Source organism: Taudactylus pleione, unplaced genomic scaffold, assembly GCF_031769625.1.
Source record: "Taudactylus pleione unplaced genomic scaffold, aTauple2 ptg000634l, whole genome shotgun sequence".
Lineage (NCBI taxonomy): Eukaryota > Metazoa > Chordata > Amphibia > Anura > Myobatrachidae > Taudactylus > Taudactylus pleione.
In genome coordinates this window covers 973052-997118 of record NW_028285036.1, presented here as the reverse complement: position 1 = coordinate 997118, position 24067 = coordinate 973052, and the positions used below count along the sequence as shown (strand labels likewise).

The 24067-nt window shown below is 44.8% G+C and overlaps 1 pseudogene; it reads right to left on the bottom strand.

Moving 5' to 3' along the window:
* The window catches only part of LOC148479154 (uncharacterized), a 40326-nt pseudogene extending 18493 nt beyond the window's left edge, over nucleotides 1-21833 (bottom strand).
* Between the last annotated feature and the right edge of the window lie 2234 nt (nucleotides 21834-24067).

Here is a 24067-nt window from a genome sequence, read left to right as displayed (position 1 = left end):
GGAAAGTGCTTGAAAAAATTATGAAATCAGCCTGAACTGTCCAAAAGTGCCAAATAATATAGCAGAACAGTATTACAAGGTGGTCAGTGGCCTCTAACAAAGTATTTGAAGTTTTTTACCTGTCCACGTCACTTACACCCCACTGGCCACCTCCACACATACCTTCCCCACATCATTTACACCTCCACATACCTGTCCCACATAATTTACACCTCCCCCTACCTGCCGCACATCATATACACCCCCACGTACCTGTCCCACATCATTTACACCTCCACGTACATGTCCCACATCATTTACACCCCCACATACCTGTTCCACATCATTTACACCCCCACATACCTGTCTCACAATTTACACCTCCCCCTACCTGCCGCACATCATATACACCCCCACGTACCTGTCCCACATCATTTACACCTCCACGTACATGTCCCACATCATTTACACCCCCACATACCTGTTCCACATCATTTACACCCCCACATACCTGTCTCACATCATTTACACCCCCACAGACCTGTCCCACATCATCTACACCTCCACTTACCTGTCGCACATAATTTACACCTCCCCGTACCTGTCCCACATTATCTACACCTCCACGTACATGTCCCACATCATTTACACCCCCACATACCTGTCCCACATCATTTACACCCCCACAAACCTGTCCCACATCATCTTCACCACCACATACCTGTCCCACATCATCTTCACCACCACATACCTGTCCCACATCATTTACACCTCCCCCTACCTGCTGCACATCATCTACACCTCCACGTACCTGTCCCACATCATCTACACCTCCACGTACCTGTCCCACATCATTTACACCTCCACGTACCTGTCCCACATCATTTACACCTCCACATACCTGTCCCACATCATTTACACCCCCACAAACCTGTCCCACATCATCTTCACCACCACATACCTGTCCCACATCATCTTCACCACCACATACCTGTCCCACATCATTTACACCTCCCCCTACCTGCTGCACATCATCTACACCTCCATGTACCTGTCCCACATCATCTACACCTCCACGTACTTGTCCCACATCATTTACACCTCCACGTACCTGTCCCACATCATTTACACCTCCACGTACCTGTCCCACATCATTTACACCTCCACGTACCTGTCCCACATCATTTACACCTCCACGTACATGTCGCACATCATCTACACCTCCACTTACCTGTCGCACATCATCTACACCTCCCCATACCTGTCCCACATCATTTACACCTCCACATACCTGTCCTACATCATTTACACCACCACATACCTGTCCTACATCATTTACACCCCCACATACTTGTCCCACATCATTTATACCTCAATGTACCTGTCCCACATCATTTACACCCCCACATACCTATCCAACAACATTTACAACCCCACATACCTGTCCCACATCATTTACACCTCCACATACCTATCCCACATAATATACAACACCACATACCTGTCCCAAATCATTTAATCCATTTGGGGGAAATTCACATTAAAACTGACATGTCCGCATTGGCTATATAATTGAGTGAATACTCATTGATAGAGGTGTAGCAGAGGTTCTGCACTGTCCTGACATTTTTAAATTTAAAAATAAAAAGTTTTTTCTACCTTCTCCCAGCGCAGGGGGTGTGAGGGAAAAAAAATTGATTTTGATGTTAAACTTACCCAGGAGATTGGAATTAAATTGCTATATTGAGCGGAGATGATTTTTACCCACATAATGACATCATTGACCTAAATTCCCGGCACATTGCGCTGAATTGAATCGCCCCCTCTAATAGTACGGTACCGGTGAACAACATGTTCATGTCATATAAACAATAATATAAAAACACAACCAGAGACTTGAGGTGTCCTAAGTACTTCCCTGAGGTATGGCAATGTAAAGGAATATTTGGGTTAGGGGTGTAATTAAGTCTCCTCAGTAACACGATTTGTGTGTGAGGCCGGAGAGTCAGATCAGAGAGAGACACAAAGAAGGGAAGGAGACGATGAGGAGGGAGGGAGGGAGGGAGGGAGGGAGGGAGGGAAGGAAGCTCAGATATTTGGGGGGGGGCAATGATGACCAACCATTGAGATGAAAATGGGAGAGATAAATGTGTTAGGAGAACTGAGAGAGAAGTTCAGCTGTGAGTTGGAAAGAAGCCAAACTTGTAATTTACTGTGTGTTATACTGCATTGTGTGATGTGACAATGTACTCTGTTATACTGCATTGTGTGATGTTACAATGTACTCTGTTATACAGCATTGTGTGATGTGACAATGTACTCTGTTATACAGCATTGTGTGATGTTACAATGTACTCTGTTATACAGCATTGTGTGATGTTACAATGTACTCTGTTATACAGCATTGTGTGATGTAACAATGTACTCTGTTATACAGCATTGTGTGATGTTACAATGTACTCTGTTATACAGCAATGTGTGATGTTACAATGTACTCTGTTATACAGCATTGTGTGATGTTACAATGTACTCTGTTATACAGCATTGTGTGATGTTACAATGTACTCTGTTATACAGCATTGTGTGATGTTACAATGTACTGTTATACAGCATTGTGTGATGTTACAATGTACTGTTATACAGCATTGTGTGATGTTACAATGTACTCTGTTATACAGCATTGTGTGATGTGACAATGTACTCTGTTATACTGCATTGTGTGATGTTACAATGTACTGTTATACTGCATTGTGTGATGTTACAATATACTCTGTTAAACAGCATTGTGTGATGTTACAATGTACTGTTATACAGCATTGTGTGATGTTACAATGTACTCTGTTATACAGCATTGTGTGATGTTACAATGTACTGTTATATAGCATTGTGTGATGTGACAATGTACTCTGTTATACAGCATTGTGTGATGTTACAATGTACTGTTATACAGCATTGTGTGATGTGACAATGTACTCTGTTATACAGCATTGTGTGATGTTACAATGTACTCTGTTATACAGCATTGTGTGATGTTACAATGTACTGTTATATAGCATTGTGTGATGTGACAATGTACTCTGTTATACAGCATTGTGTGATGTTACAATGTACTCTGTTATACAGCATTGTGTGATGTTACAATGTACTGTTATATAGCATTGTGTGATGTGACAATGTACTCTGTTATACAGCATTGTGTGATGTTACAATGTACTGTTATAAAGCATTGTGTGAAAGTGGGTTTTTTCTAAGTGGGACTACATGTACAGCATAACTTCAAGAGTTAGTCAGGAGTTAAGCAGGAGGAAGACAGGAGGACAATATTTTAAAAGAACTCTCTATAACTTGGAAAAAAGCAAAGGATCTTCTGAGCTTCTGGAAACCCTGCTACTCAGCAACCAGCTTCCATTATAACCTGGACCCACCTTCTGCCAACACCCTGCTTCAGCATTGCAAGCACCTACCTGCTCACTGAACATTTAATACTTGTATGTTTGCGTTTCTTCTCTACATTGTTTAAATCATTCCAATACCACTGTCAATTTATCTTTACTGTAGTATCTACCATTGTTTCACACCTATACCTTTTTTTTTTTAAATATATATATATTCATACTTTAGACTAATTCTCAAGTCTTGCTACTTTAACAGCTCTACACTCCTTTTTTGGTTATAATTTACTATTGTAGTTGTGCCTTTACATCTTCCAGCACTGTTCTTTCTTTTATCTGATTTTGACCTTTGACCTGTACTGCTCCCTCATCTCAAACTCATTACTACTACTGACTTTTTCACCCCCAACCGCCTCATCTACACGATGTCTCTTTTATTCTACTCCACCCTCACTCAGCCGCTACATTGTTTTCTCCTCTACCACCAGTTTTCACCTCTTTTCTCCATCCATAGTCCCCTCTACGTTCTCCCCCTCCTCTGTCTCTCTTCATCACATATAAGTCTCTCAACTGCATCACCCACAACTCCAGTATTATTCACTTCTCTTCCACCATGGTCCTGCTGCACCACCACTAAACCCTGCACCCTCTCTTTTCTCCAAGTTACCTATCCTCTCCCCCCCCCACACCACACTAAACCTCCACCTGACCCACCACCTGCTGTCACCCTTCCTCATTCAGAAGCCAGCCACATAACCCCACACTCCTTATTCCCCTTCTCTAGATCAGTATCACCTCCACACTGCATCAACCCTAATAATCTCATTCTCCTCTCACCTCTTAACTCTGTCCCTCTCTCCTGTTCCCTCTGGAAAGCCAGTTTTGTCTATAATAAACTGGTCTCCGTTCATGAGCACTTCATCTGCAATGCCTGGATTCTCCTAGCCATCACCAAACCCTGGATTTACCCCTCTGACACCACTGCTCCTGCAAAATTCCTCCATCACTTGGCTTCCTGGCTCTTAATCTTCAAATGGGCCATCAAGACCCACTTCTTCCTCAATGCTTTCCAGCGCTCATCCTAACCCACTACTCTATGCTCCTTCCTCACTATCTAGCCCATCTGTGTCACCCCTGTTTGTCTGACCCTCCCCTCAGAATGTAAGCTCTCGCGAGCAGGGCCCTCTTTCCTCACGTGCTTCTTCTTGCCTTACTTTTACTTTCATTCACAATGGCACCTAAAACTGATTACTGACACCCTGCTGCTTATTTAGGTGTTATGCAGCAATGTATATAAATCATGTACTTGCACTGCATTGTCTGTACTGTTAATAGCTGTTGTCTTGTGTGCTCATTTGTTTCTGTACTTTGTCAGGCGCTGCAGAACCCTTGTGGCGCCATATAAATAAAGGATAATAATAATAATAATAATAATAATAATGTTACATTGTACTCTGTTATACAGCATCGTGTGATGTTACAATGTACTCTGTTATACTGCATCGTGTGATGTTACAATGTACTCTGTTATACAGCATTGTGTGATGTTACAATGTACTCTGTTATACAGCATTGTGTGATGTTACATTGTACTCTGTTATACAGCATTGTGTGATGTTACAATGTACTCTGTTATACAGCATTGTGTGATGTTAAAATGTACTCTGTTATACAGCATTGTGTGATGTTACAATGTACTCTGTTATACAGCATTGTGTGATGTTACAATGTACTCTGTTATACAGCATTGTGTGATGTAACAATGTACTCTGTTATACAGCATTGTGTGATGTGACAATGTACTCTGTTATACAGCATTGTGTGATGTTACAATGTACTCTGTTATACAGCATTGTGTGATGTTACAATGTACTCTGTTATACAGCATTGTGTGATGTTACAATGTACTCTGTTATACAGCATTGTGTGATGTTACAATGTACTGTTATACAGCATTGTGTGATGTTACAATGTACTCTGTTATACAGCATTGTGTGATGTTACAATGTACTCTGTTATACAGCATTGTGTGATGTTACAATGTACTCTGTTATACTGCATTGTGTGATGTTACAATGTACTCTGTTATACTGCATTGTGTGATGTGACAATGTACTCTGTTATACTGCATTGTGTGATGTGACAATGTACTCTGTTATACTGCATTGTGTGATGTGACAATGTACTCTGTTATTCAGCATTGTGTGATGTTACAATGTACTCTGTTATACTGCATTGTGTGATGTTACAATGTACTCTGTTATACAGCATTGGGTGATGTGACAATGTACTCTGTTATACAGCATTGTGTGATGTGACAATGTACTCTGTTATACAGCATTGTGTGATGTTACAATGTACTCTGTTATACAGCAATGTGTGATGTTACAATGTACTCTGTTATACAGCATTGTGTGATGTTACAATGTACTCTGTTATACAGCATTGTGTGATGTTACAATGTACTCTGTTATACAGCATTGTGTGATGTTACAATGTACTCTGTTATACAGCATTGTGTGATGTTACAATGTACTGTTATACAGCATTGTGTGATGTTACAATGTACTGTTATACAGCATTGTGTGATGTTACAATGTACTCTGTTATACAGCATTGTGTGATGTGACAATGTACTCTGTTATACTGCATTGTGTGATGTGACAATGTACTCTGTTATACTGCATTGTGTGATGTGACAATGTACTCTGTTATTCAGCATTGTGTGATGTTACAATGTACTCTGTTATACTGCATTGTGTGATGTGACAATGTACTCTGTTATACTGCATTGTGTGATGTGACAATGTACTCTGTTATACTGCATTGTGTGATGTGACAATGTACTCTGTTATACTGCATTGTGTGATGTTACAATGTACTCTGTTATACAGCATTGTGTGATGTTACAATGTACTCTGTTATACAGCATTGTGTGATGTGACAATGTACTCTGTTATACAGCATTGTGTGATGTGACAATGTACTCTGTTATACAGCATTGTGTGATGTTACAATGTACTGTTATACTGCATTGTGTGATGTTACAATATACTCTGTTAAACAGCATTGTGTGATGTTACAATATACTCTGTTAAACAGCATTGTGTGATGTTACAATGTACTGTTATATAGCATTGTGTGATGTGACAATGTACTCTGTTATACAGCATTGTGTGATGTTACAATGTACTCTGTTATACAGCATTGTGTGATGTTACAATGTACTCTGTTATACAGCATTGTGTGATGTTACAATGTACTGTTATAAAGCATTGTGTGAAAGTGGGTTTTTTCTAAGTGGGACTACATGTACAGCATAACTTCAAGAGTTAGTCAGGAGTTAAGCAGGAGGAAGACAGGAGGACAATATTTTAAAAGAACTCTCTATAACTTGGAAAAAAGCAAAGGATCTTCTGAGCTTCTGGAAACCCTGCTACTCAGCAACCAGCTTCCATTATAACCTGGACCCACCTTTTGACAACACCCTGCTTCAGCATTGCAAGCACCTACCTGCTCACTGAACATTTAATACTTGTATGTTTGCGTTTCTTCTCTACATTGTTTAAATCATTCCAATACCACTGTCAATTTATCTTTACTGTAGTATCTACCATTGTTTCACACCTATACCTTTTTTTTTTTAAATATATATATATATATATATATATATTCATACTTTAGACTAATTCTCAAGTCTTGCTACTTTAACAGCTCTACACTCCTTTTTTGATTATAATTTACTATTGTAGTTGTGCCTTTACATCTTCCAGCACTGTTCTTTCTTTTATCTGATTTTGACCTTTGACCTGTACTGCTCCCTCATCTCAAACTCATTACTACTACTGACTTTTTCACCCCCAACCGCCTCATATACACGATGTCTCTTTTATTCTACTCCACCCTCACTCAGCCGCTACATTGTTTTCTCCTCTACCACCAGTTTTCACCTCTTTTCTCCATCCATAGTCCCCTCTACGTTCTCCCCCTCCTCTGTCTCTCTTCATCACATATAAGTCTCTCAACTGCATCTCCCACAACTCCAGTATTATTCACTTCTCTTCCACCATGGTCCTGCTGCACCACCACTAAACCCTGCACCCTCTCTTTTCTCCAAGTTACCTATCCTCTCCCCCCCCCACACCACACTAAACCTCCACCTGACCCACCACCTGCTGTCACCCTTCCTCATTCAGAAGCCAGCCACATAACCCCACACTCCTTATTCCCCTTCTCTAGATCAGTATCACCTCCACACTGCATCAACCCTAATAATCTCATTCTCCTCTCTCCTGTTCCCTCTGGAAAGCCAGTTTTGTCTATAATAAACTGGTCTCCGTTCATGAGCACTTCATCTGCAATGCCTGGATTCTCCTAGCCATCACCAAACCCTGGATTTACCCCTCTGACACCACTGCTCCTGCAAAATTCCTCCATCACTTGGCTTCCTGGCTCTTAATCTTCAAATGGGCCATCAAGACCCACTTCTTCCTCAATGCTTTCCAGCGCTCATCCTAACCCACTACTCTATGCTCCTTCCTCACTATCTAGCCCATCTGTGTCACCCCTGTTTGTCTGACCCTCCCCTCAGAATGTAAGCTCTCGCGAGCAGGGCCCTCTTTCCTCACGTGCTTCTTCTTGCCTTACTTTTACTTTCATTCACAATGGCACCTAAAACTGATTACTGACACCCTGCTGCTTATTTAGGTGTTATGCAGCAATGTATATAAATCATGTACTTGCACTGCATTGTCTGTACTGTTAATAGCTGTTGTCTTGTGTGCTCATTTGTTTCTGTACTTTGTCAGGCGCTGCGGAACCCTTGTGGCGCCATATAAATAAAGTATAATAATAATAATAATAATAATAATAATAATGTTACATTGTACTCTGTTATACAGCATCGTGTGATGTTACAATGTACTCTGTTATACTGCATCGTGTGATGTTACAATGTACTCTGTTATACAGCATTGTGTGATGTTACAATGTACTGTTATACAGCATTGTGTGATGTTACAATGTACTCTGTTATACAGCATTGTGTTATGTGACAATGTACTCTGTTATACAGCATTGTGTGATGTTACAATGTACTGTTATACAGCATTGTGTTATGTGACAATGTACTGTTATACAGCATTGTGTGATGTTACAATGTACTCTGTTATACTGCATTGTGTGATGTTACAATGTACTCTGTTATACAGCATTGTGTGATGTTACAATGTACTCTGTTATACAGCATTGTGTCATGTTACAATGTACTCTTTTATACAGCATTGTGTCATGTTACAATGTAGTGTTATATAGCATTATGTGGATGTTACAATGTACTGTTATACTGCATTGTGTGATGTTACAATGTACTGTTATACTGCATTGTGTGATGTTACAATGTACTCTGTTACACAGCATTGTGTGATGTTACAATGTACTCTGTTATACAGCATTGTGTGATGTTACAATGTACTCTGTTATACAGCATTGTGTGATGTAACAATGTACTCTGTTATACAGCATTGTTTGATGTTACAATGTACTCTGTTATACAGCATTGTGTGATGTAACAATGTACTCTGTTATACAGCATTGTGTGATGTTACAATGTACTCTGTTATACAGCATTGTGTGATGTTACAATGTACTGTGTTATACAGCAATGTGTGATGTAACAATGTACTCTGTTATACTGCATTGTGTGATGTTACAATGTACTGTTATACAGCATTGTGTGATGTTACAATGTACTCTGTTATACAGCATTGTGTGATGTTACAATGTACTCTGTTATACAGCAATGTGTGATGTTACAATGTACTCTGTTATACTGCATTGTGTGATGTTACAATGTACTCTGTTATACAGCATTGTGTGATGTTACAATGTACTGTTATACAGCATTGTGTGATGTTACAATGTACTCTGTTATACAGCATTGTGTGATGTTACAATGTACTCTGTTATACAGCATTGTGTGATGTTACAGTGTACTCTGTTATACAGCATTGTGTGATGTTACAATGTACTCTGTTATACTGCATTGTGTGATGTAGCAATGTACTCTGTTATACAGCATTGTGTGATGTTACATTGTACTCTGTTATACAGCATTGTGTGATGTTACAATGTACTCTGTTATACAGCATTGTGTGATGTTACAATGGACTCTGTTATACAGCATTGTGTGATGTGACAATGTACTCTGTTATACAGCATTGTGTGATGTTACAATGTACTGTTATATAGCATTGTGTGATGTGACAATGTACTCTGTTATACTGCATTGTGTGATGTTACAATGTACTCTGTTATACAGCATTGTGTGATATTACAATGTACTCTGTTATACAGCAGGGGATACAATCGGGAAGCCGGCTGCCGAAATCCTGACAGCAGGCTTCCCGACTGCTTTATCCCGGCGTTGGATAAATGACCGGCGTCTATATCTAGAATAAATAAAGTGTGTGATGTTACAGTGTAATGGGTGTGCTGTTATACTGCAGTGTGTGATAGTACAGTGTAATGGGTGTGCTGTTATACTGCAGTGTGTGAGGTTACAGTGTAATGGGTGTGCTGTTATACTGCAGTGTGTGATAGTACAGTGTAATAGGTGTGCTGTTATACTGCAGTGTGTTATGTTACAGTGTAATGGGTGTGCTGTTGTACTGCAGTGTGTGATAGTACAGTGTAATGGGTGTCCTGTTATACTGCAGTGTGTGACGTTACAATGTAATGGGTGTGCTGTTATACTGCAGTGTGTGATAGTAGAGTGTAATGGGTGTGCTGTTATACTGCAGTGTGTGAGGTTACAGTGTAATGGGTGTGCTGTTATACTGCAGTGTGTGATGTTACAGTATAATGAGTGTGCTGTTATACTGCAGTGTGTGATGTTACAGTATAATGAGTGTGCTGTTATACTGCAGTGTGTGATGTTACAGTTTAATGGGTGTGCTGTTATACTGCAGTGTGTGATAGTACAGTGTAATGGGTGTGCTGTTATACTACAGTGTGTGATAGTACAGTGTAATGGGTGTGCTTTTATACTGCAGTGTGTGATAGTACAGTGTAATGGATGTGTTGTTATCACGGCCGCAACTAAGGGGGGGGATAGAGGTGCACGTGCACCGGGTGCCGGAATGCCAGGGGTTGAAAAAGGGCTGAGTCACGGTGGCTTGGGGCTGCAGATTCAGAAAGCGGCCATCCAAAAATGGCCACCGTCAAGGTGGAGACAGATGCTAGGGATCCTTACTGGACCTCTAGTGTCTGTCTCTTCCTCTGCGGCGGCCATTTTTGGATGGCCATTTTCAGCAGATTCTATGTGGACTAGCGCAAGTGCCCAGAGAAGATGGTGAAAGCTGCATCTTCTCCCGTGAAACCCCCTGGCAATGAGCAGAAACCCCCTGGCAACAAGCATGAAACCCATGGCAAGGAGCATGTAACCCCATAGCAACGAGCATAAACCCCCTGGCAATGAGCATGAAACCCATGCCAACGAGCATGAAACCCAATAGCAACGAACATGAAACCCAATAGCAACAAACATGAAACCCAATAGCAACAAACATGAAACCCAATAGCAACAAACATGAAACCCAATAGCAACAAACATGAAACCCAATAGCAACAAACATGAAACCCAATAGCAACAAACATGAAACCCCCTGGCAAGGAGCATGAAACCCCCTGGCAAGCAGCATGAAACTCCCTGGCAAGGAGCATGAAAGCCCCTGGCAAGGAGCATGAAAGCCCCTGGCAAGGAGCATGAAAGCCCCTGGCAAGGAGTATGAAGCCCCCTGGCAAGGAGCATGTAACCAGTGGCAAAAAGCAAAAAACCCCATAGCAACGAGCATGAAATCCCCCTAGCAAAGAACATGAAACCCCCTGGCAACGAACATGAAACCCCTGGTAATGAGCATAAAACCCCTGACAATGAGCAGGTAATTTTAAAGTAATTAGAAGCCTTACTGTGGGGCATAAAATGGTGTTGGGCAAATATGTAAGTGGCACTTTGGTAATAGGCATTACAGTGTGTGGCATAATGTGTAATGAGCATTATGGTGTGTGGAATAATGTAAGTCACTATACCAGGGACATTTGACTAGTGCACTGCCTTATGGAGGAGCAAGGACAAAATCCAGGTACGGGAAGGGAGGGGGCGCAAAATTGCTGTCTTGCACCGGGTGACAGATATCCTAGTTTCGGCCCTGCTGTTATACTGCAGTGTGTGATAGTACAGTCTAATGGGTGTGCTGTTATACTGTAGTGTGTGAGGTTACAGTGTAATAGGTGTGCTGTGATACTGCAGTGTGTAATGTTACAGTGTAGTGGGTGTGCTGTTATACTGCAGTGTGTGACGTTACAGTGTAATAGGTGTGCTGTTATACTGCAGAGTGTAATGGGTGTGCTGTTATACTGCAGAGTGTATTAGTACAGTGTAATGGGTGTGCTGTTATACTGCAGTGTGTGATAGTACAGTGTAATGGGTGTGCTGTTATACTGCAGTGTGTGAGGTTACAGTGTAATGGGTGTGCTGTTATACTGCAGTGTGTGATAGTACATTGTAATGGGTGTGCTGTTATACTACAGTGTGTGATAGTACAGTGTAATGGGTGTGCTGTTATACTGCAGTGTGTGATAGTACAGTGTAATGGGTGTGCTGTTATACTGCAGTGTGTGATAGTACAGTGTAATGGATGTGCTGTTATCAGGGCCGCAACTAAGGAGGGGGCTAGAGGTGCACGTGCACCAGGTGCCGGAATGCAGGGGGTGAAAAAGGGCTGAGTCACGGTGGCTTGGGGCTGCAGATTCAGAAAATGGCCATCCAAAAATGGCCACCGTCAAGGTGGAGACAGATGCTAGGGATCCTTACTGGACCTCTAGTGTCTGTCTCTTCCTCTGCGGCGGCCATTTTTGGATGGCATTTTCAGCAGATTCCATGTGGACTAGCGCAAGTGCCCAGAGAAGATGGTGAAAGCTGCATCTTCTCCCGTGAAACCCCCTGGCAACGAGCAGAAACTCCCTGGCAACGAGCATGAAACCCCCTGGCAACGAGCATGTAATCCCATAGCAACGAGCATGTAATCCCCTGGCAACGAGCATAAACCCCATGGCAACGAGCATGAAACCCATGGCAAGGAGCATGAAACCCCCTGGCAAGGAGCATGAAACCCCCTGGCAAGGAGCATGAAACCCCCTGGCAACGAGTATGAAACCCCCTGGCAACGAGCATGAAACCCCTGGCAACGAGCATGAAACCCCCTGGCAACGAGCATGAAACCCCCTGGCAACGAGCATGAAACCCCCTGGCAACGAGCATGAAACCCCCTGGCAACGAGCATGAACCCCCTGGCAACGAGCATGAAACCCCCTGGCAACGAGCATGAAACCCCCTGGCAAGGAGTATGAAGCCCCCTGGCAAGGAGCATGTAACCACTGGCAAAAAGCAAAAAAACCCCATAGCAACGAGCATGAAATCCCCCTAGCAAAGAACATGAAACCCCCTGGCAACGAATATAAAACCCCTGGTAATGAGAATAAAAGCCCTGACAATGAGCAGGTAATTTTAAAGTAATTAGAAGCCTTACTGTGGGGCATAAAATGGTGTTGGGCAAATATGTAAGTGGCACTTTGGTAATAGGCATTACAGTGTGTGGCATAATGTGTAATGGGCATTATGGTGTGTGGAATAATGTAAGTCACTATACCAGGGACATCTGACTAGTGCACTGCCTTATGGAGGAGCAAGGACAAAATCCAGGTACGGGAAGGGAGGGGGCGCAAAATTGCTGTCTTGCACCGGGTGACAGATATCCCAGTTTCGGCCCTGCTGTTATACTGCAGTGTGTGATAGTACAGTGTAATGGGTGTGCTGTGATACTGCAGTGTGTGATGTTATAGTGTAGTGGGTGTGCTGTTATATTGCAGAGTGTATTAGTACAGTGTAATGGGTGTCCTGTTATACTGCAGAGTGTAATAGTACAGTGTAATGGGTGTGCTGTTATACTGCAGTGTGTGATGTTACAGTGTAATGGGTGTGCTGCTATACTGCAGTGTGTGATGTTACAGTGTAATGGGCGTGCTGTGATACTGCAGTGTGTGATAGTACAGTGTAATGGGTGTGCTGTTATACTGCAGTGTGTGATGTTACAGTGTAATGGGTGTGCTGCTATAATGCAGTGTGTGATAGTACAATGTAATGGGTGTGCTGTTATACTGCAGTGTGTGATGTTACAGTGTAATGGGTGTGCTGTGATACTGCAGTGTGTGATGTTACAGTGTAATGGGTGTGCTGTTATACTGCAGAGTGTAATGGGTGTGCTGTTATACTGCAGAGTTTATTAGTACAGTGTAATGGGTGTGCTGTTATACTGCAGAGTGTAATGGGTGTGCTGTTATACTGCAGAGTGTAATGGGTGTGCTGTTATACTGCAGAGTTTATTAGTACAGTGTAATGGGTGTGCTGTTATACTGCAGAGTGTAATGGGTGTGCTGTTATACTGCAGTGTGTGATACTGCAGTGTAGTGGGTGTGCTGTTATACTGCAGTGTGTGATGTTACAGTGTAGTGGGTGTGCTGTTATACTGCAGTGTGTGATGTTACAGTGTAATGGGTGTGCTGTTATACTGCAGTGTGTGATAGCATAGTGTAATGGGTGTGCTGTTATACTGCAGTGTGTGATGTTACAGTGTAGTGGGTGTGCTGTTATACTGCAGTGTGTGATGTTAAAGTGTAATGGGTGTGCTGTTATACAGCAGTGTGTGATAGTACAGTGTAATGGGTGTGCTGTGATACTGCAGTGTAGTGGGTGTGCTGTTATACTGCAGTGTGTGATGTTACAGTGTAGTGGGTGTGCTGTTATACTGCAGTGTGTGATGTTACAGTGTAATGGGTGTGCTGTGATACTGCAGTGTGTGATGTTACAGTGTAATGGGTGTGCTGTGATACTGCAGTGTGTGATGTTACAGTGTAATGGGTGTGCTGTGATACTGCAGTGTGTGATGTTACAGTGTAATGGGTGTGCTGTTATACTGCAGTGTGTGATGTTACAGTGTAATGGGTGTGCTGTGATACTGCAGTGTGTGATGTTACAGTGTAGTGGGTGTGCTGTTATACTGCAGTGTGTGATGTTACAGTGTAATGGGTGTGCTGTTATACTGCAGTGTGTAATAGCATAGTGTAATAGGTGTGCTGTTATACAGCAGTGTGTGATAGTACAGTGTAATGGGTGTGCTGTTATATATACTGCAGTGTGTGATGTTACAGTGTAGTGGGTGTGCTGTTATACTGCAGCGTGTGATGTTACAGTGTAATGGGTGTGCTGTTATACTGCAGTGTGTGATAGTACAGTGTAATGGGTGTGCTGTGATACTGCAGTGTGTGATGTTACAGTGTAATGGGTGTGCTGTGATACTGCAGTGTGTGATGTTACAGTGTAATGGGTGTGCTGTGATACTGCAGTGTGTGATGTTACAGTGTAATGGGTGTGCTGTTATACTGCAGAGTGTGACATTACAGCAGTGTGTTATGTTACTATAGTGTGTAATGTGAATGCAGAAACAGTCATGGTTACAAGTTATTTCTGCATTGTTACTGCAGAGAATAGATCTCAGTAAGAGATTACAGTAATTGAGCAGCGACTGGCATTGTGGGCAGTGCCAGGCAGCAAACGCTTCTATCTAATCATTGTTATCCTGGGAGACATAAACTAGTAAAGACAGACACGATGCAGCTAAAAAAGCAATAATAATACATCACCTGACATTCTATGAAGTGGAACCTAGAGATTAAGATATATGAACAGTATGACACACTATGCCTCCCGATTATTGTTGTAGATGTCAGTGTACCGTTAGTACTGGACTAAGCAGAATTAGGATAAGTGTGATGCTACATCAGAATAGCTGGGAATATGGTAAATATGAGGGCATTCCAATGAAATAGTTGGAGTAGTATAAGTCAGAGTAGTATAGGTGGGAGTAGGGTAGGTGTGAGGGTGTACCAGTGTGAGTAGTATAGGTGGGAGTAGGGTAGGTGTGAGTGTGTACCAGTGTGAGTAGTATAGGTGGGAGTAGTATAGGTGTGAGGGTGTACCAGTGTGAGTAGTATAGGTGGGAGTAGTATAGGTGTGAGGGTGTACCAGTGTGAGTAGTATAGGTAGGAGTAGGGTAGGTGTGAGGGTGTACCAGTGTGAGTAGTATAGGTGGGAGTAGTATAGGTGTGAGGGTGTACCAGTGTGAGTAGTATAGGTAGGAGCAGGGTAGGTGTGAGGGTGTACCAGTGTGAGTAGTATAGGTGGGAGTAGTATAGGTGTGAGGGTGTACCAGTGTGAGTAGTATAGGTGGGAGTAGTATAGGTGTGAGGGTGTACCAGTGTGAGTAGTATAGGTGGGAGTAGTATAGGTGTGAGGGTGTACCAGTGTGAGTAGTATAGGTGGGAGTAGTATAGGTGTGAGGGTGTACCAGTGTGAGTAGTATAGGTAGGAGCAGGGTAGGTGTGAGGGTGTACCAGTGTGAGTAGTATAGGTGGGAGTAGTATAGGTGTGAGGGTGTACCAGTGTGAGTAGTATAGGTGGGAGTAGGGGAGGTGTGAGGGTGTATCAGTGTGAGTAGTATAGGTAGGAGTAGGGTAGGTGTGAGGGTGTACCAGTGTGAGTAGTGTAGGTGGGAGTAGGATAGGTGTGAGGGTGTACCAGTGTGAGTAGTATAGGTAGGAGTAGGGTAAGTGTGAGGGTGTACCAGTGTGAGTAGTATAGGTGGGAGTAGGATAGGTGTGAGGGTGTACCAGTGTGAGTAGTATAGGTGGGAGTAGGGGAGGTGTGAGGGTGTACCAGTGTGAGTAGTATAGGTTGGAGTAGTGTAGGGGTGAGGGTGTACCAGAGTGAGTAGTATAGGTGGGAGTAGGGTAGGTGTGAGGGTGTACCAGTGTGAGTAGTATAGGTGGGAGTAGTATAGGTGTGAGGGTGTACCAGTGTGAGTAGTATAGGTGGGAGCAGTATAGGTGTGAGGGTGTACCAGTGTGAGTAGTATAGGTAGGAGTAGGGTAGGTGTGAGGGTGTACCAGTGTGAGTAGTATAGGTGGGAGTAGTATAGGTGTGAGGGTGTACCAGTGTGAGTAGTATAGGTAGGAGCAGGGTAGGTGTGAGGGTGTACCAGTGTGAGTAGTATAGGTGGGAGTAGTATAGGTGTGAGGGTGTACCAGTGTGAGTAGTATAGGTGGGAGTAGTATAGGTGTGAGGGTGTACCAGTGTGAGTAGTATAGGTGGGAGTAGTATAGGTGTGAGGGTGTACCAGTGTGAGTAGTATAGGTGGGAGTAGTATAGGTGTGAGGGTGTACCAGTGTGAGTAGTATAGGTAGGAGCAGGGTAGGTGTGAGGGTGTACCAGTGTGAGTAGTATAGGTGGGAGTAGTATAGGTGTGAGGGTGTACCAGTGTGAGTAGTATAGGTGGGAGTAGGGGAGGTGTGAGGGTGTATCAGTGTGAGTAGTATAGGTAGGAGTAGGGTAGGTGTGAGGGTGTACCAGTGTGAGTAGTATAGGTGGGAGTAGGATAGGTGTGAGGGTGTACCAGTGTGAGTAGTATAGGTAGGAGTAGGGTAAGTGTGAGGGTGTACCAGTGTGAGTAGTATAGGTGGGAGTAGGATAGGTGTGAGGGTGTACCAGTGTGAGTAGTATAGGTGGGAGTAGGGGAGGTGTGAGGGTGTACCAGTGTGAGTAGTATAGGTTGGAGTAGTGTAGGGGTGAGGGTGTACCAGAGTGAGTAGTATAGGTGGGAGTAGGGTAGGTGTGAGGGTGTACCAGTGTGAGTAGTATAGGTGGGAGTAGTATAGGTGTGAGGGTGTACCAGTGTGAGTAGTATAGGTGGGAGTAGGGTAGGTGTGAGGGTGTACCAGTGTGAGTAGTATAGGTGGGAGTAGGGGAGGTGTGAGGGTGTACCAGTGTGAGTAGTATAGGTAGGAGTAGGGGAGGTGTGATGGTGTACCAGTGTGAGTAGTATAGGTGGGAGTAGTATAGGTGTGAGGGAGAACCAATGTGAGTAGTATAGGTGGGAGTAGGGTAGGTGTGAGGGTGTACCAGTGTGAGTAGGATAGGTAGGAGTAGGGGAGGTGTGAGGGTGTACCAGTGTGAGTAGTATAGGTAGGAGTAGGGTAGGTGTGAGGGAGAACCAATGTGAGTAGTATAGGTGGGAGTAGGGTAGGTGTGAGGGTGTACCAGTGTGAGTAGTATAGGTAGGAGTAGGGTAGGTGTGAGGGTGTACCAGTGTGAGTAGTATAGGTGGGAGTAGGGTTGGTGTGAGGGTGTACCAGTGTGAGTAGTATAGGTGGGAGTAGGGGAGGTGTGAGGGTGTACCAGTGTGAGTAGTATAGGTAGGAGTATGGTAGGTGTGAGGGTGTACCAGTGTGAGTAGTATAGGTAGGAGTAGGGTAGGGGTGAGGATGTACCAGTGTGAGTAGTATAGGTGGGAGTAGGGTAGGTGTGAGGGTGTACCAGTGTGAGTAGGATAGGTAGGAGTAGGGGAGGTGTGAGGGTGTACCAGTGTGAGTAGTATAGGTAGGAGTAGGGTAGGTGTGAGGATGTACCAGTGTGAGTAGTATAGGTAGGAGTAGGGTAGGTGTGAGGGTGTACCAATGTGAGTAGTATAGGTGGGAGGAGGGTAGGTGTGAGGGTGTACCAGTGTGAGTAGTATAGGTGGGAGTAGGGGAGGTGTGAGGGTGTACCAGTGTGAGTAGTATAGGTAGGAGTAGGGTAGGTGTGAGGATGTACCAGTGTGAGTAGTATAGGTAGGAGTAGGGTAGGTGTGAGGGTGTACCAATGTGAGTAGTATAGGTGGGAGTAGGGTAGGTGTGAGGGTGTACCAGTGTGAGTAGAATAGGTAGGAGTAGGGTAGGTGTGAGGGTGTATCAGTGTGAGTAGTATAGGTGGGAGTAGTATAGGTTTGAGGGTGTGCCAGTGTGAGTAGTATAGGTAGGAGTAGGGTAGGGGTGAGGATGTACCAGTGTGAGTAGTATAGGTGGGAGTAGGGGAGGTGTGAGGGGACCAGTGTGAGTAGTATAGGTGGGAGTTGGGTAGGTGTGAGGGTTTACCAGTGTGAGTAGTATAGGTAGGAGTAGGGTAGGTGTGAGGGTGTACCAGTGTGAGTAGTATAGGTGGGAGTAGGGTAGGTGTGATGGTGTACCAGTGTGAGTAGTATAGGTGGGAGTAGGGTAGGTGTGAGGGTGTACCAATGTGAGTAGTATAGGTGGGAGTAGGGTAGGTATGAGGGTGTACCAGTGTGAGTAGTATAGGTGGGAGTAGGGTAGGTGTGAGGGTGTACCAATGTGAGTAGTATAGGTAGGAGTAGGGTAGGTATGAGGATGTACCAGTGTGAGTAGTATAGGTGGGAGTAGGGTAGGTGTGAGGGTATACCAGTGTGAGTAGTATAGGTGGGAGTAGGGTAGGTGTGAGGGTGTACCAATGTGAGTAGTATAGGTGGGAGTAGGGTAGGTATGAGGGTGTACCAGTGTGAGTAGTATAGGTGGGAGTAGGGTAGGTGTGATGGTGTACCAGTGTGAGTAGTATAGGTGGGAGTAGGGGAGGTGTGAGGATGTACCAGTGTGAGTAGTATAGGTGGGAGTAGGGCAGGTGTGAGGGTGTACCAGTGTGAGTAGTATAGGTGGGAGTAGGGTAGGTGTGAGGGTGTACCAGTGTGAGTAGTATGGGTAGGTGTGAGGGTGTACCAGTGTGAGTAGTACAGGTGGGAGTAGGGTAGGTGTGAGGGTGTACCAGTGTGAGTAGTACAGGTGGGAGTAGGGTAGGTGTGAGGGTGTACCAGTGTGAGTAGTATAGGTAGGAGTAAGTTAGGTGTGAGTAGTATAGGTGGGAGTAGGGTAGGTGTGAGGGTGTACCATTGTGAGTAGTATAGGTGGGAGTAGGGTAGGTGTGAGGGTGTACCAGTGTGAGTAGTATAGGTAGGAGTAGGGTAGGTGTGAGGGTGTACCAGTGTGAGTAGCATAGGTGGGAGTAGGGTAGGTGTGAGGGTGTACCAGTGTGAGTAGTATAGGTAGGAGTAAGGTAGGTGTGAGTAGTATAGGTGGGAGTAGGGTAGGTGTGAGGATGTACCAGTGTGAGTAGGATAGGTGGGAGTAGGGTAGGTGTGATGGTGTACCAGTGTGAGTAGTATAGGTAGGAGTAGGGTAGGTGTGAGGGTGTACCAGTGTGAGTAGTATAGGTAGGAGTAGTGTAGGTATGAGGATGTACCAGTGTGAGTAGTATAGGTGGGAGTAGGGGAGGTGTGAGGGTGTATCAGTGTGAGTAGTATAGGTAGGAGTAGGGTAGGTGTGAGGGTGTATCAGTGTGAGTAGTATAGGTAGGAGTAGGGTAGGTGTGAGGGTGTACCAATGTGAGTAGTATAGGTAGGAGTAGGGTAGGTATGAGGATGTACCAGTGTGAGTAGTATAGGTGGGAGTAGGGTAGGTGTGAGGGTATACCAGTGTGAGTAGTATAGGTGGGAGTAGGGTAGGTGTGAGGGTGTACCAATGTGAGTAGTATAGGTGGGAGTAGGGTAGGTATGAGGGTGTACCAGTGTGAGTAGTATAGGTGGGAGTAGGGTAGGTGTGATGGTGTACCAGTGTGAGTAGTATAGGTGGGAGTAGGGGAGGTGTGAGGATGTACCAGTGTGAGTAGTATAGGTGGGAGTAGGGCAGGTGTGAGGGTGTACCAGTGTGAGTAGTATAGGTGGGAGTAGGGTAGGTGTGAGGGTGTACCAGTGTGAGTAGTATGGGTAGGTGTGAGGGTGTACCAGTGTGAGTAGTACAGGTGGGAGTAGGGTAGGTATGAGGGTGTACCAGTGTGAGTAGTATAGGTGGGAGTAGGGTAGGTGTGATGGTGTACCAGTGTGAGTAGTATAGGTGGGAGTAGGGGAGGTGTGAGGATGTACCAGTGTGAGTAGTATAGGTGGGAGTAGGGTAGGTGTGAGGGTGTACCAGTGTGAGTAGTATAGGTGGGAGTAGGGTAGGTGTGAGGGTGTACCAGTGTGAGTAGTATAGGTAGGAGTAGGGTAGGTGTGAGGGTGTACCAGTGTGAGTAGCATAGGTGGGAGTAGGGTAGGTGTGAGGGTGTACCAGTGTGAGTAGTATAGGTAGGAGTAAGGTAGGTGTGAGTAGTATAGGTGGGAGTAGGGTAGGTGTGAGGATGTACCAGTGTGAGTAGGATAGGTGGGAGTAGGGTAGGTGTGAGGGTGTACCAGTGTGAGTTGTATAGGTGGGAGTAGGGTAGGTGTGAGGGTGTACCAGTGTGAGTAGTATAGGTGGGAGTAGGGTAGGTGTGAGGGTGTACCAGTGTGAGTAGTATAGGTGGGAGTAGGGTAGGTGTGAGGGTGTACCAGTGTGAGTAGTATAGGTAGGAGTAGGGTAGGTGTGAGGGTGTACCAGTGTGAGTAGCATAGGTGGGAGTAGGGTAGGTGTGAGGGTGTACCAGTTTGAGTAGTATAGGTAGGAGTAGGGTAGGTGTGAGGGTGTACCAGTGTGAGTAGTATAGGTAGAAGTAGGGTAGGTGTGAGGGTGTACCAGTGTGAGTAGTATGGGTAGGTGCGAGGGTGTACCAGTGTGAGTAGTATAGGTAGGAGTAAGTTAGGTGTGAGTAGTATAGGTGGGAGTAGGGTAGGTGTGAGGATGTACCAGTGTGAGTTGTATAGGTAGGAGTAGGGTAGGTGTGAGGGTGTACCAGTGTGAGTAGTATAGGTGGGAGTAGGGTAGGTGTGAGGGTGTACCAGTGTGAGTAGTATAGGTGGGAGTAGGGTAGGTGTGAGGGTGTACCAGTGTGAGTAGTATAGGTAGGAGTAGGGTAGGTGTGAGGGTGTACCAATGTGAGTAGCATAGGTGGGAGTAGGGTAGGTGTGAGGGTGTACCAGTGTGAGTAGTATAGGTAGGAGTAAGGTAGGTGTGAGTAGTATAGGTGGGAGTAGGGTAGGTGTGAGGATGTACCAGTGGGAGTAGGATAGGTGGGAGTAGGGTAGGTGTGAGGGTGTACCAGTGTGAGTTGTATAGGTAGGAGTAGGGTAGGTGTGAGGGTGTACCAGTGTGAGTAGTATAGGTGGGAGTAGGGTAGGTGTGAGGGTGTACCAGTGTGAGTAGTATAGGTGGGAGTAGGGTAGGTGTGAGGGTGTACCAGTGTGAGTAGTATAGGTAGGAGTAGGGTAGGTGTGAGGGTGTACCAGTGTGAGTAGCATAGGTGGGAGTAGGGTAGGTGTGAGGGTGTACCAGTGTGAGTAGTATAGGTAGGAGTAGGGTAGGTGTGAGGGTGTACCAGTGTGAGTAGTATAGGTAGAAGTAGGGTAGGTGTGAGGGTGTACCAGTGTGAGTAGTATGGGTAGGTGCGAGGGTGTACCAGTGTGAGTAGTATAGGTGGGAGTAGGGTAGGTGTGAGGGTGTACCAGTGTGCGTAGTATAGGTGGGAGTAGGGTAGGTGTGAGGGTGTACCAGTGTGAGTAGTATAGGTGGGAGTAGGGGAGGTGTGAGGGTGTACCAGTGTGAGTAGTATAGGTAGGAGTAGGGGAGGTGTGAGGGTGTACCAGTGTGAGTAGTATAGGTAGGAGTAGGGTAGGTGTGAGGGTGTACCAGTGTGAGTAGTATGGGTAGGTGCGAGGGTGTACCAGTGTGAGTAGTATAGGTGGGAGTAGGGTAAGTGTGAGGATGTACCAGTGTGAGTAGTATAGGTGGGAGTAGGGTAGGTGTGAGGGTGTACCAGTGTGAGTAGTATAGGTGGGAGTAGGGTAGGTGTGAGGGTGTACCAGTGTGAGTAGTATAGGTAGGAGTAGAGTAGGTGTGAGGGTGTACCAGTGTGAGTAGTATAGGTGGGAGTAGAGTAGGTGTGAGGATGTACCAGTGTGAGTAGTATAGGTGGGAGTAGAGTAGGTGTGAGGATGTACCAGTGTGAGTAGTATAGGTAGGAGTAGAGTAGGTGTGAGGATGTACCAGTGTGAGTAGTATAGGTGTGAGGATACCAGTGTGAGTAGTATAGATGGGAGTAGGGTAGGTGTGAGGGTACCAGTGTGAGTAGTATAGGTAGGAGTAGGGGAGGTGTGATGGTGTACCAGTGTGAGTAGTATAGGTGGGAGTAGGGTAGGTGTGAGGGTGTACCAGTGTGAGTAGTATAGGTAGGAGTAGAGTAGGTGTGAGGATGTACCAGTGTGAGTAGTATAGGTGGGAGTAGAGTAGGTGTGAGGATGTACCAGTGTGAGTAGTATAGGTAGGAGTAGAGTAGGTGTGAGGATGTACCAGTGTGAGTAGTATAGGTGTGAGGATACCAGTGTGAGTAGTATAGATGGGAGTAGGGTAGGTGTGAGGGTACCAGTGTGAGTAGTATAGGTGGGAGTAGGGTAGAAGACGTGATGGTATATAGGTGTAATAACACAGTGACCACCTCCTGGGGGTCCAGGGAGATCCGATCTGCCAATAGTGCAGACCAGACCTCCTCTATAAAAGGCAGGAGATGCAGCACGACGGCGAGGTCACATTGGGTCCCATGTGACGCCAGTTAAGCTGCTAGAAACTAACCAACTAGATGCTGAGCTGTACAAAGGGGAGAGGAAGGAGATAGAGGTTAGTCCCAGGCTATGGGGCCTATTCATCATAACTTAAAATTCTCTCTAGGTAATTAGGTTTAGAACTGGCATGGAGTTCTACCCAATTACCAGAGGAATCCATCATTCCTCCTCTCCATAACCATCTATTCTGAAAAGCTGTAATTTTTGCGATGACAGCTTTTCGGGAAATAGATACTTTTCCCTCTCTACAGTAATTTACCGCAGCTGTAATCAGTGCTGCGCATGCGCTGTTACTTTCGTAAAACCTGCCTACAGCTGCGGTAATTTTGTGTCTCGCCCCCCATCCGCATACCTTCCCCCTGTCCCGCACTTACCTGCCTGTTGCAGCGCCTCCGATGTCTGACATGTGTTCTCCCGGCAGACCACAGTACAGTTAAAAAAAAAAAAAGTTTTTTTTTCTTCTAAACTTTATTGTGTTGTGGTGGGAGAACAGTGTCCGAGCAGACACCAGAGCCAGAGGAGGGACCACAGCGCCGGAGGGAGACGCCGGGGGACCTGCACACGCTGACACAGGTAAGTGTCACCTGTTATTCCCCACACGGTGGCGAGTAGTAACTCAATCAAATTCTGAAAATACATAATTTTCGGAACTTGATGAATACCATATACCCATACTAATTGCAGGCCTGGCCAACCTGTGGCTCTCCAGCTGTTGTGAAACTACAAGTCCCAGCATGCCTTGGCAGAGTTTTAGCATACCCTAATCCTAATAGCAAAACTGTGGCAAGGCATGCTGGGACTTGTAGTTTCCCAACAGCTGGAGAGCCACAGGTTGACCAGGCCTGTACTAATGTATGGGGAGTGTGGAAATTAACGCAGGGGGACTTAACCAGTAGATATCAGTGATATCTCCTGTGTTAAGTCTCTTCATGAATACTAAAATAACGGTAATTAAGGAAAATGTCCTTAAAAACATTATTATAGTGTTGATGAATAGGCCCCTATGAACCTTCATGCACCTGAAGCTAGTGTGCTTAATTTCCTGGTCAATTCTGCCTTTAAATGAGTGTACAACCTGATACTTGACACAATGACAGAATGCATGAACAACAGTCCTACTTTGTGAAGTGTATCTGCTCCCCCTGGTGTTTCTATATCAAATTGCAGGACAGAGTA